We start from the raw sequence: 12,958 nt of genomic DNA, 5'->3' as shown, positions 1-12,958 counted from the left end.
TGTCAGGGAGAACCCATCAACGGTCACCGTGGGGGGAGGAAGTTTCAGGGAAAGTTATGGTTTGTTGGTTTTTAACCCACGTGGCTCAGCCCTGTAAAGTAATTGAAGTACAGAACATGTTATGTTGTTGTACTTCATCTATTTGTTTAGCTGTCTTCCATGATAAATATAAATATTGCTGTGGCAACACAACACGCAACAAGTAGGGTGTCTTTCTTCAGACTCTGCCGAAGCTGTGCTTTGCAAAGTGTGGGTGTAAGGGGAATAGCTCCACAATGAAACATCACCTGTCCCCCATGCTACACACATAAAGCAGCTTTCTGAATTCATGTTCACACTCCCGTTTGTGATCCTCTTTTCTGTGTTCATGATAGAAATTACAACAATGTCTCTGATCTAAAACCCTATCCACTAGGCAAAAACGTTTAAAAAAAAAACATTTCCACGTCATTTCAACAACAAAATTCAATGTGATGAATTTGAATCCATGTGGAAAACTGATTGGATTTGAAATAAGTAATCAACGTAAGGGATTTTTTTTTGTAACCAGTGGTGGTCAGTGTCGTTTACAATTTTTCTTTCTTGAGCATTGGCTTATTTCTATTACAGCATATTGGATGACTGTCATTCGTATTTCATTCACTCAGTTCAATGTAACAGCGATAGGTTTAGGTTACTACATGATACTCGAATTTTCCCTATACCCATCATGTGGTTGCTACAACCTAGCCTACGAATGAATGACAGTTGTAGGTGCACACAGTGTAGGTGCACACAGTGTAGGTGCACACAGGTCAAGAGACAAATTTGAGGTGATATAGCTGATATAGAGTGTAATCATTAGTCCAACGGTTGCAAACGAGAGTTTGGACACATTCATGTATGGCAATAAATTAATAAAACCAAAAGCTTACCTTGACTTGGAAGAGTTCCAGTGTTGTGTTGGAAAGTCATAGTCAGCTAGCTAACGGTAGCATCCCTCTGTTTGAGGGATGTGTTTCAGTAGGCTAAACTAGCTAGCTGCATTTGCTAACTAAGTAAGTGAAACTGAAAGTGAAAATAAATGATCAAATTCCTCTCTCTATTTCTCTCTCTTCTCCCACATTTTGGAAGAAATGAATGTGTTCAAAACTGTTCAACTACTGTCTTTCTTTGTCCTTGAGTCAATTACTCAACACATTTTAAGCACTGCAGTGCTAGTTAGCTGTAGATTACGCTTTCAATACTAGATTAATTCTCTGATCCTTTGATTGGGTGGACAACATGTCAGTTCATGCTGCAAGAGCTCTGATAGGTTGGAGGACGTACTCCGGAAGTTGTAATAATTATTGTGTCTATGAAAGGGGGTGAAAACAATGAGCCTCCTGGGTTTTGTACTGAAGTCAATATACCCAGGGGAGGACAGAAGACAGATGTCCTCCGGCTACACCATGGCTCTACCCTCCACTGCTTGTAATTTAAAAAAATATACATATTTTTATTTCACCTTTATTTAACCAGGTAGGCCAGTTGAGAACAAGTTCTCATTTACAACTGCAACCTGGCCAAGATAAAGCAAAGCAGTACGACACAGACAACACAGAGTTCCACATGGGATAAACAAATGTACAGTCAATAACACAATAGAAAAATGTATATACAGTGTGTGCAAATGTAGTAAGATTAGGGAGGTAAGGCAACAAATAGGCCAAAGTGGTGAAATAATTACAATTTAGCAATTGAACACTGGAGTGATAGATGTGCAGAAGATGAATGTGCAAGTGGAGATACTGGGGTGCAAAGGAACAAAAAAAAATAACAACATGGGGATGAGGTAGTTGGGTGGGCTACTTACAGATGGGCTGCGTACAGCTGCAATGATTGGTAAGCTGCTCTGACAGCTGTTTCTTAAAGTCAGTGAGGTAGATATAAGACTCCAACTTCAGTGATTTTTGCAATTCGTTCCTGTCATTGGCAGCAGAGAACTGGAAGGAAAGGCGGCCAAGAGGAGTTGGCTTTGGGGATGACCAGTGAAATATACCTGCTGGAGCGTGTGCGAATTTTATTATAACTTTTAATTTTAGTCAACTTGGTAAATATTTTTTTATTCTTGAACTGCACTGTTGGTTAAGGGCTTGTAAGTAAGCATTTCACGGGAAAGTCTACACTTATTGTATTCGGCGCATGTGACAAATACAATTTGATTTGATTTGATGGTGTTGGAGTCGTGCACGGCCTTGCATTCGTGGGTGAACAGGGAGTACGGGAGGGGAGAAAGCATACACTCTGAGGGGTTTTCACGTGTTAAGGATCAGCTTTGCTGATGATTTGTTACCTACCCTCACCACCTGTGGGCGGCCCGTCAGGAAGTCTAGGATCCAGGTGCAAAGGGAAGTGTTTAATTGCAGGGTCCTTAGCTTAGTGATGAGGCTGCAGGGCACTATGGTGTTGAACGCTGAACTGCATTTTCACACAGGTGTTCCTTTTGTCCAGGTGGAAAAAGGACAGTGTGGAGAGCAATAGAGATTGCATCATCTGTGAATCTGTTGGGTCGGTATGCGAATTGGAGTGGGTCGAGGATGTCTGGGATGATGGTGTTGATGTGAGCTATGACCAGCCTTTCTAAGCATTTCATAGCTACAGATGTGAGTGCTACAGGGCGATAGTAATTTAGACAATGTACCTTGGCGTTCTTGGGCACAGGGACCATGGTGGTCTGCTTGAAACATGTAGGTATTACAGACTGGGTCAGGGAGAGGTTGAAAATATAAATGAAGACACTTGCTAGCTGGTCAGCGCTTGCTTTGAGTACGCATCCTGGTAATCCGTCTGAATGTTAACCTGTTTAAGTGTCTTACTCACATAGGCTACGGAGAGCGTAATCACACAGTCGTCCAGAACAGCTTGTGATCTCATGCATGGTTCAGTGTTTCTTGCCTCGAAGCTTGAGTCACTGGGCAGCTCACGGCTGAGTTTCCCTTTGTAATCTGTGATGGTTTGCCACCTCCGATGAGCGTCAGAGCCGGTGTAGTAGGATATGATCTTGGTCCTGTATTGACGCTTTGCCTGTTTGATGGTTCATTGGAGGGCGTAGCGGGACTTCTTATAAGCGTTTCTTTTAAGAATCCAGAATATGTCTCAAATGTCCCAAATGGCACCCCATACCCTCTTACTTTTTTGAGGTATTTTCGTAAAACTGCATTGTTGGTTAAGGTCTTGTAAGTAAGCACTACAACCTGTTGTATTCGGCGTATGTGACAAATAAAATTTGATTTATATAGTGCCTAGTCAAAAGTAGTGCACTATAGAGTGAATAGGGTGCCATTTGGGACGCTACCCCAGGCTTTCTGTTTCTCTTCTCAGCCAGAGGCTATAACATTCTTCTTGTGAGTAATGGGAGAGTTTGAGAGCATTTATCTTCTAGCCATTCAGTGTACTGTTTGACTAGCCTGCCTCCACTATGTAAACTGTAGGATTCTCAGAGCTCACAGGGATCACGAGTGGTATTTATTTATTTAGCCAGAGAGAGAGAGAAAAAAAGGGAAATATTTCACTTCAGCTGTAGATTTAAATACAAAAAATAAAAAGATTTATGATTTCTGTGGCTGGCTCTGTGGAAATGACCTGTCATGGTCTGCAATGTCACACTCTCAAAGCACTGAGCCTGGCCTGTCTATTCCCATCCTTATACTGTATGTTGAAGCTGAGCACAATGATCTGATTCAAGTATTATGATTGGGCTGAAAAAGATTATTGCAATCTTGAGTAATTGTTCCATGGAATGAAATTGATTCACACCCAACCGAGCGTGAAATGACATTGGCAGATGACATTGCCTGTTGTGCTGTTACAGTTCCTGGAACATAACACATTTCTAAGATGAATAATCAGCACCTTTACAGTGAGAAACATACACTCACGCACGCGCACACACACACACACAGAGGCACTCACGCTCACGCTCATGCGTACACACACACACACACACACACACACACACACACACACACACACACACACACACACACACACACACACACACACACACACACACACACACACACACACACACACACACACACACACACACACACACACACACACACACACAGACACACTCACACTACTTCTAAGCAATTATTACAGGTAAACTGTCTGTCAAGCATTGTGTGTCTGTTATGAATGAATGTATAAATGGAGCACACAGAAGGAAATACACTGATTCTACAAAACATTACGAACACCTCTCTTTCAATGACAGACTGACCAGGTGAATCCAGGTGAAAGCTATGATCCGTTATTGATGTCACTTGTTAAATCCACTTCAATCAGTGGAGATGAAAGGGAGGAGACTGGTTAAAGAAGGATTTTTAAGCCTTGAGACAATTGAGACATAGTGTATGTGCCATTCAGAGTGTGAATGGGCAAGACAAAAGATATAAGTGCCTTTGAACAGGGTATGGAAGTAGGTGCCAGGCGCACCAGTTTGAGTGTGTCGAGAACTGCAACGCTGCTGGGTTTTTCATGCTCAACAGTTACCCGTGTGTATCAAGAATGTTCCACCATCCAAAGGACATGCAGCCAACTTTACACAACTGTGGAACGTATTGGAGTCAACATGGGCCAGCATCCCTGTGGAGCGCTTTCAACGAATTGAGGCTGTTCTGAGGGCAAAAGGGGGTGGTGCAACTCAATATTAGGAATGTTTAATGTTTTGTACACTGAGTGTATATAATTGAATTCATTACAGTTGAAATTAGTGATTTCTATTTACTGTGTGAGTGATGAGGATGTTGATTATTTTCGTTGTTTTATGTCATGTGAATGCTTTCTTTTCCACCAGACAATTTGTACTTTCATCTTCACGGATTAGACTAAGAAACAAAAACATGTTAATATCTGAAGATCTGTGTTTGAATTGATTCTCACTCTTACCACAGTAATAAACACATACTGTATTCTGTACAAATTGCACATACTACATTGATGTATGCAAAAAGCTAGATTCTTGAGCTAGGCTCTTGCATAATCATTACAGAATTTCCTGAACCATACAGTACTGGCGCTCCATATTGTGTCACAAGATCCATTGTGAAGCCCTATGTAGTGAGCTCCTGGGTGGTAGCTGATACATGTTGTCGTGGTCTCTCTATGGTCCTTTCAGTCTGTTTCTCCCTCTGAACAACGATATTAGCTCAGTGGATCTCTGAGGGTATGGACGACGACACTGCAGCTCAGTAAACAGGGTGACCTAATTCTGTGGCCTCTGCCTCTGCTCTACAGCCAGCCTGCTGAATTAACACTCACTGACTACATCACAAATGGTACCCTATTCCCACATAGAGCACTACTTTTGACCCGGACCCATAGGGTTCTGTTTAAAAGCAGTGCACTATATAGGGAATAGGGTGCCATTTGTGACGAAGGACTCATTACATGCTGAGCATTTATCTGGACCCGCCTCCCTCCATCTTTCTTCTGTCTCACCAACTGCCTGGGTAAATATAACTGTTTGTCCAGAGAAAAGGCTGGCAGTTGATGTAAATTATGTGAGTACAGATCACAAACCAGGGTTCAGTGGAAATCAATAGAGATTGATTAACTACTCTTAGGAAAAATTTACTGTGGACATATTTCGAACGTGAGTAATGTACAATGATGAACACACTGCAAATCTGAAATGGGAGCATGGAATTAGTAATGCCATTTTGCAGGAAGAGTTGTATTGGATAATCAAATTGTATAAGATAAAGCTTATTTTGTTCTGATTAAATTATTTAGTGATGTATAGTAAAATCAGTCAACAATAAGGAGTAAGAAGAAAACTTATTTTCCGATCTTCAAGAGATGTTTGGGTCAGTTGGTAGTGTTGGTGGTCCTGTAAGAATCAGTTGGTAGAGTTGGTGGTCCTGTATGGCCCAGTTGGTAGAGATGGTGGTATTGTATGGTCCAGTTGGTAGAGTTGGTGGTCCTGTATGAATCAGTTGGTGGTCCTGCAGGAATCCGTTTTTTTTGGATGGGCCAATATGGGTCAGTTGGGAGAGTTAGTGTTCCTGTATGTCCCAGTTGGTATAGTTGGTAGTCCTGTATGGCTCAGTTTGTTGAGTTAGTGGTCCAGTGTAGCCCAGTTGGTAGAGTTGGTGGTCCTGTATGGGTCAGTTGGTGGAGTTAGTGGTCCCGTATAGCCCAGTTGGTATAGATGGTGGTCCTGCATGAATCATGGTACAGTTGGAGGTCCTGTATGGGTCAGATGGTAGAGTTAGTGGTCCTTTGTAGCCCAGTTGGTATAGATGGTTGTCCTGTATGTGTCAGTTGGTAGAGTTGGTGGTCCTGTATGAATCAATTGGAATAGTTGGTGGTCCTGTGCTGCACAGTTTGTATAGTTGGTGGTCCTGTGCTGCACAGTTTGTATAGATGGCGGTCCTGTGCTGCACAGTTTGTATAGATGGTGGTCCTGTGTGGCACAGTTGGTATAGTTGGTGGTCCTGTATGGGTCAGTTGGTACAGTTGGTGGTCCTGTATGAATCAGTTGGTATAGTTGGTGGTCCTGAATGAATCAGTTGGAATAGTTGGTGGTCCTGTGCTGCACAGTTTGTATAGTTGGTGGTCCTGTGCTGCACAGTTTGTATAGATGGCGGTCCTGTGCTGCACAGTTTGTATAGATGGTGGTCCTGTGTGGCACAGTTGGTATAGTTGGTGGTCCTGTATGGGTCAGTTGGTACAGTTGGTGGTCCTGTATGAATCAGTTGGTATAGTTGGTGGTCCTGTATGAATCAGTTGGTATAGTTGGTGGTCCTGTGCGGCACAGTTGGTATAGTTGGTGGTCCTGTATGGGTCAGTTGGTACAGTTGGTGGTCCTGTATGAATCAGTTGGTATAGTTGGTGGTCCTGTATGAATCAGTTGGTATAGTTGGTGGTCCTGTGCGGCACAGTTTGTATAGTTGGTGGGCCTGTATGGGTCAGTTGGTAGAGTTGGTGGTCCTGTATGAATCAGTTGCTTAGTTGGTGGTCCTGTATGAATCAGTTGGTATAGTTGGTGGTCCTGTATGAATCAGTTGGTATAGTTGGTGTTCCTGTATGAATCAGTTGGTATAGTTGGTGGACTTATATGAGTCACTTGCTATAGTTGGTGGTCCTGTATGAATCAGTTGGTATAGTTGGTGGTCCTGTATGAATTAGTTGGTAGAGTTGGTGGTCCTGTATGAATCAGTTGGTATAGTTGGTGGACTTATATGAGTCACTTGCTATAGTTGGTGGTCCTGTATGAATCAGTTGGTATAGTTGGTGGTCCAGTATGAATAATTTGGTAGAGTTGGTGGTCATGTATGAATCAGTTGGTATAGTTGCTGGTCCTTTTTGAATCAGTTGGTATAGTTGGTGGTCCTGTATGAATCAGTTGGTATAGTTGGTGTTCCTGTATGAATCAGTTGGTGTTATTAGTGGTCATGTTTGGCCCAGTTGGAAGAGTTGGTGGTCCTGTATAAATCAGTTGGTATAGTTGGTCGACTTATATGAATCATTTGCTATAGTTGGTGGTCCTGTATGAATCAGTTGGTATAGTTGGTGGACTTATATGAATCATTTGCTATAGTTGGTGGACCTGTTTGAATCAGTTGGTATAGTTGGAGGTCCAGTATGAATAATTTGGTATAGTTGGAGGTCCAGTATGAATAATTTGGTATAGTTGGTGGTCCTGTAAGAATCAGTTGGTATAGTTGGTGGTCCTGTAAGAATCAGTTGGTTGTGTTGGTGGTCCTGTAAGAATCCGTTGGTATATTTGGTGGTCCTGTATGGGTCAGTTTGTTGAGTTAGTGGTCCCGTATAGCCCAGTTGGTTACGCATCGCGCCGATAGAAACAAGCATCTTTCTGGTAAGAAGAAGGGCAGGGGGGTATGCCTTGTGATTAACGAGACGTTGTGTGATCATAACAACATACAGGAACTCAAGTCCTTCTGTTCAACTGACTTAGAATTCCTCACAATCAAATGTTGACCACATTATCTACCAAGAGAATTCTCTTCGATTATAATCACAGCCTGAATGAACTTCATTTGACTCTATGTAAACTGGAAACCACATATCCTGAGGCTGCGTTCATTGTAGCTGGAGATTTTAACAAGGCCAATCTGCAATCAAGACTTCCTAAATTCTATCAGCATATCGATTGTGCAACCAGGGCTGGTAAACCAGCTAGATCTACTGTCTCTATTGTATTATGACAGACCAGCTAGATCTACTGTCTCTATTATAGTATGGCAGACCAGCCAGATCTACAGTCTCTATTGTATTATGACAGACCAGCTAGATCTGCTGTCTCTGTAATAGTATGGCAGACCAGCTAGATCTACTGTCTATATTATATTATGACAGACCAGCTAGATCTACTGTCTCTATTATATTATGAACAGACCAGTTAGATCTACTGTCTTCATCATATTATGGCAGACCAGCTAGATCTACTCTCTATAATATTATGACATACCAGCAAGATCTACTGTCTCTATTATATTATGACAGACCAGCTAGATCTACTGTCTCTATTATATTATGACAGACCAGCGAGATCTACTGTTTCTATTATATTATGGCAGACCAGCTAGATCTACTGTCTCTATTATATTATGGCAGACCAGCTAGATCTACTGTCTCTATTATATTATGGCAGACCAGCCAGATCTACTGTCTCTATTATATTATGGCAGAATATCTAGATCTACTGTCTCTATTATATTATGACAGACCAGCTAGATCTACTGTCTCTATTATATTATGGCAGACCAGCTAGATCTACTGTCTCTATAATATTATGACAGACCAGCTAGATCTACTGTCTCTATTATATTATGACAGACCAGCTAGATCTACTGTCTCTATTATAGTATGACAGACCAGCTAGATCTATTGTCTCTATTATATTATTGCAGACCAGCTAGATCTACTGTCTCTATTATAGTATGGCAGGCCAGCTAGATCTACTGTCTCTATTATATTATGGCAGACCAGCCAGATCTACTGCCTTAATTATAACACGATAGACCAGCTAGGTTCTACTGTCTCTATTATATATGGCAGATCAGCTAGATCTACGGTCTCTATTATATTATGACAGACCAGTTAGATCTACTGTCTCTATTATATTATGGCAGACCAGCTAGATATACCTTCTTAATTTTAACATGAAAGACCAGCTAGATCTACTGTCTATTATATTATGACAGACCAGCTAGATCTACTGTCTCTATTATATTATGACAGACCAGCTAGATCTACTGTCTCCATTATATTATGACAGACCAGCTAGATCTACTGTTTCTATTATATTATGACAGACCAGCTAGATCTTCTGTCTCTATTATATTTTGGCAGACCAGCTAGATCTACTGTCTCTATTATATTATGACAGACCAGTTAGATCTACTGTCTCTATTATATTATGGCAGACCAGCTAGATCTATTTTCTTAATTATAACATGAAAGACCAGCTAGATCTACTGTCTCTATTATATTATGACAGACCAGCTAGATCTACTGTCTCTATTATATTATGACAGACCAGCTAGATCTACTGTCTCTATTATATTATGATAGACCAGCTTGATAAACTGTCTCTATTATATTATGACAGAGCAGCTAGATCTACTGTCTCTATTATATTATGACAGACCAGCTAGATCTACTGTCTCTATTATACTATCGCTGACCAGCTAGATCTACTGTCTCTATTAAATGATGGCAGACCAGCCAGATCTGCTGTCTCTATTATTTTATGACAGAGCATCTACATCTACTGTCTCTATTATATTATGACAGACCAGCTAGATCTACTGTCTCTATTATATTATGGCAGACCAGCTAGATCTACTGCCTTAATTATAATATGAAACACCAACTAGATCTACTGTCTCTATTATATTATGACAGACCAGCTAGATCTACTGTCTCTATTATATTATGACAGACCAGCTAGATCTACTCTCTCTATTATATTATGACAGACCAGCTTGATCTACTGTCTCTATTATATTATGGCAGACCAGCTAGATCTACTGCCTTAATTATAATACGAAACACCAACTAGATCTACTGTCTCTATTATATTTTGATAGACCAGCTAGATCTACTGTCTCTATGATATTATGGCAGACCAGTGAGATCTACTGCCTTAATTATAACATGAAAGACAAACTAGATCTACTGTCTCTATTATATTATGACAGACCAGCTAGATCTACTGTCTCTATTATATTATGACAGACCAGCTAGATCTACTGTCTCTTTTATAGTATGGCAGATCAGCTTGATATACTGTCTCTATTATATTATGCCAGACCAGCCAGATCTGCTGTCTCTATTATTTTATGACAGAGCATCTACATCTACTGTCTCTATTATATTATGACAGACCAGCTAGATCTACTGTCTCTATTATATTATGGCAGACCAGCTAGATCTACTGCCTTAATTATAATACGAAACACCAACTAGATCTACTGTCTCTATTATATTATGACAGACCAGCTAGATCTACTGTCTCTATTATATTATGACAGACCAGCTAGATCTACTGTCTCTGTTATAGTATGGCAGATCAGCTTGATATACTGTCTCTATTATATTATGCCAGACCAGCCAGATCTGCTGTCTCTATTATTTTATGACAGAGCATCTACATCTACTGTCTCTATTATATTATGACAGACCAGCTAGATCTACTGTCTCTATTATATTATGGCAGACCAGCTAGATCTACTGCCTTAATTATAATACGAAACACCAACTAGATCTACTGTCTCTATTATATTATGACAGACCAGCTAGATCTACTGTCTCTATTATATTATGACAGACCAGCTAGATCTACTGTCTCTGTTATAGTATGGCAGATCAGCTTGATATACTGTCTCTATTATATTATGCCAGACCAGCTAGATCTACTGTCTCAATAATATTATGACAGACCAGCTAGATCTACTGTCTCTATTATACTATGGCTGACCAGCTAGATCTACTGTCTCTATTAAAATATGGCAGACCAGCCAGATCTGCTTTCTCTATTATATTATGGCAGACCAGCAAGATATACTGCCTTAATTATAATACGAAAGACCAGCTAGATCTACTGTCTCTATTATATTATGGCAGATCAGCTAGATCTACTGTCTCTATAATATTATGACAGACCAGCTATATCTTCGGTCTCTATTATATTATGGCAGACCAGCCAGATCTACTGTCTCTATTATATTATGGCAGAGTATCTAGATCTACTGTCTCTATTATATTATGACAGCCCAGCTTGATCTACTGTCTCTATTATATTATGACATACCAGGTAGATCTACTGTCTCTATTATAATTATGACAGACCAGCTAGATCTATTGTCTCTATTATATTACTGCAGACAGGCTACATCTACCCTCTCTATTATATTATGGCAGTCAATCTACATCTACTGTCTCTATAGTATGGCAGACCAGCTAGATCCACTGTCTCTATTATATTATGACAGACCGGCAAGATCTACTGTCTATATTATATTGTGATAGACCAGCTAGATCTACTGTCTCTATAGTATGGCAGACCAGCTAGATCTACTGTCTCTATTATATTATGGCAGACCAGCTAGATATACCTTCTTAATTATAACATGAAAGACCAGCTAGATCAGACCAGCTAGATATACCTTCTTAATTTTAACATGAAAGACCAGCTAGATCTACTGTCTCTATTATATTATGACAGACCAGCTAGATCTACTGTCTCTATTATATTATGGCAGACCAGCTAGATATACTGTCTCAATAATATTATGACAGACCAGCTAGATCTACTGTCTCTATTGGCTGACCAGCTACATCTACTGTCTCTATTATATTATGGCAGACCAGCAGATCTACTGTCTCTATTGTATTATGACAGACCAGCTAGATCTACTGTCTCTGTTATGGTATGGCAGACCAGCTAGATCTACTTTCTTAATTATAATATGAAAGACCAGCTAGATCTACTGTCTCTATTATATTATGATAGACTAGCTAGATCTATTGTCTCTATTATATTATGACAGACCAGCTAGATCTACTGTCTCTATTATATTATGATAGACCAGCTAGATCTGCCGTCTCTATTATATTATGATAGACCAGCTAGATCTGCTGTTTCTATTATATTATGGCAGATCAGTTAGATCTACTGTCTCCATTATATTATGGCAGACCAGCTAGATCTACTCTCTATAATATTATGACATACCAGCTAGATCTACTGTCTCTATTATATTATGACAGACCAGCTAGATCTACTGTCTCTATTATATTATGGCAGACCAGCTAGATCTACTGTCTCTATTATATTATGGCAGACCAGCTAGATCTACTGTCTCTATTATATTATGACAGACCAGCTAGATCTACTGTCTCTATTATATTATGGCAGACCAGCTAGATCTACTGTCTCTATAATATTATGACAGACCAGCTAGATCTACGGTCTCTATTGTATTATGACAGACCAGCTAGATCTACTGTCTTCATCATATTATGGCAGACCAGCTAGATCTACTCTCTATAATATTATGACATACCAGCAAGATCTACTGTCTCTATTATATTATGACAGACCAGCTAGATCTACTGTCTCTATTATATTATGACAGACCAGCGAGATCTACTGTTTCTATTATATTATGGCAGACCAGCTAGATCTACTGTCTCTATTATATTATGGCAGACCAGCTAGATCTACAGTCTCCATTATATTATGGCAGACCAGCCAGATCTACTGTCTTCATCATATTATGGCAGACCAGCTAGATCTACTCTCTATAATATTATGACATACCAGCAAGATCTACTGTCTCTATTATATTATGACAGACCAGCTAGATCTACTGTCTCTATTATATTATGACAGACCAGCTAGATCTACTGTCTCTATTATATTATGGCAGACCAGCTAGATCTACTGTCTCTATTATAT

Source organism: Oncorhynchus nerka, linkage group LG28 (genome assembly GCF_034236695.1).
Source record: "Oncorhynchus nerka isolate Pitt River linkage group LG28, Oner_Uvic_2.0, whole genome shotgun sequence".
Taxonomy (NCBI): domain Eukaryota; kingdom Metazoa; phylum Chordata; class Actinopteri; order Salmoniformes; family Salmonidae; genus Oncorhynchus; species Oncorhynchus nerka.
Note: the sequence above shows the minus strand (reverse complement) of the source record.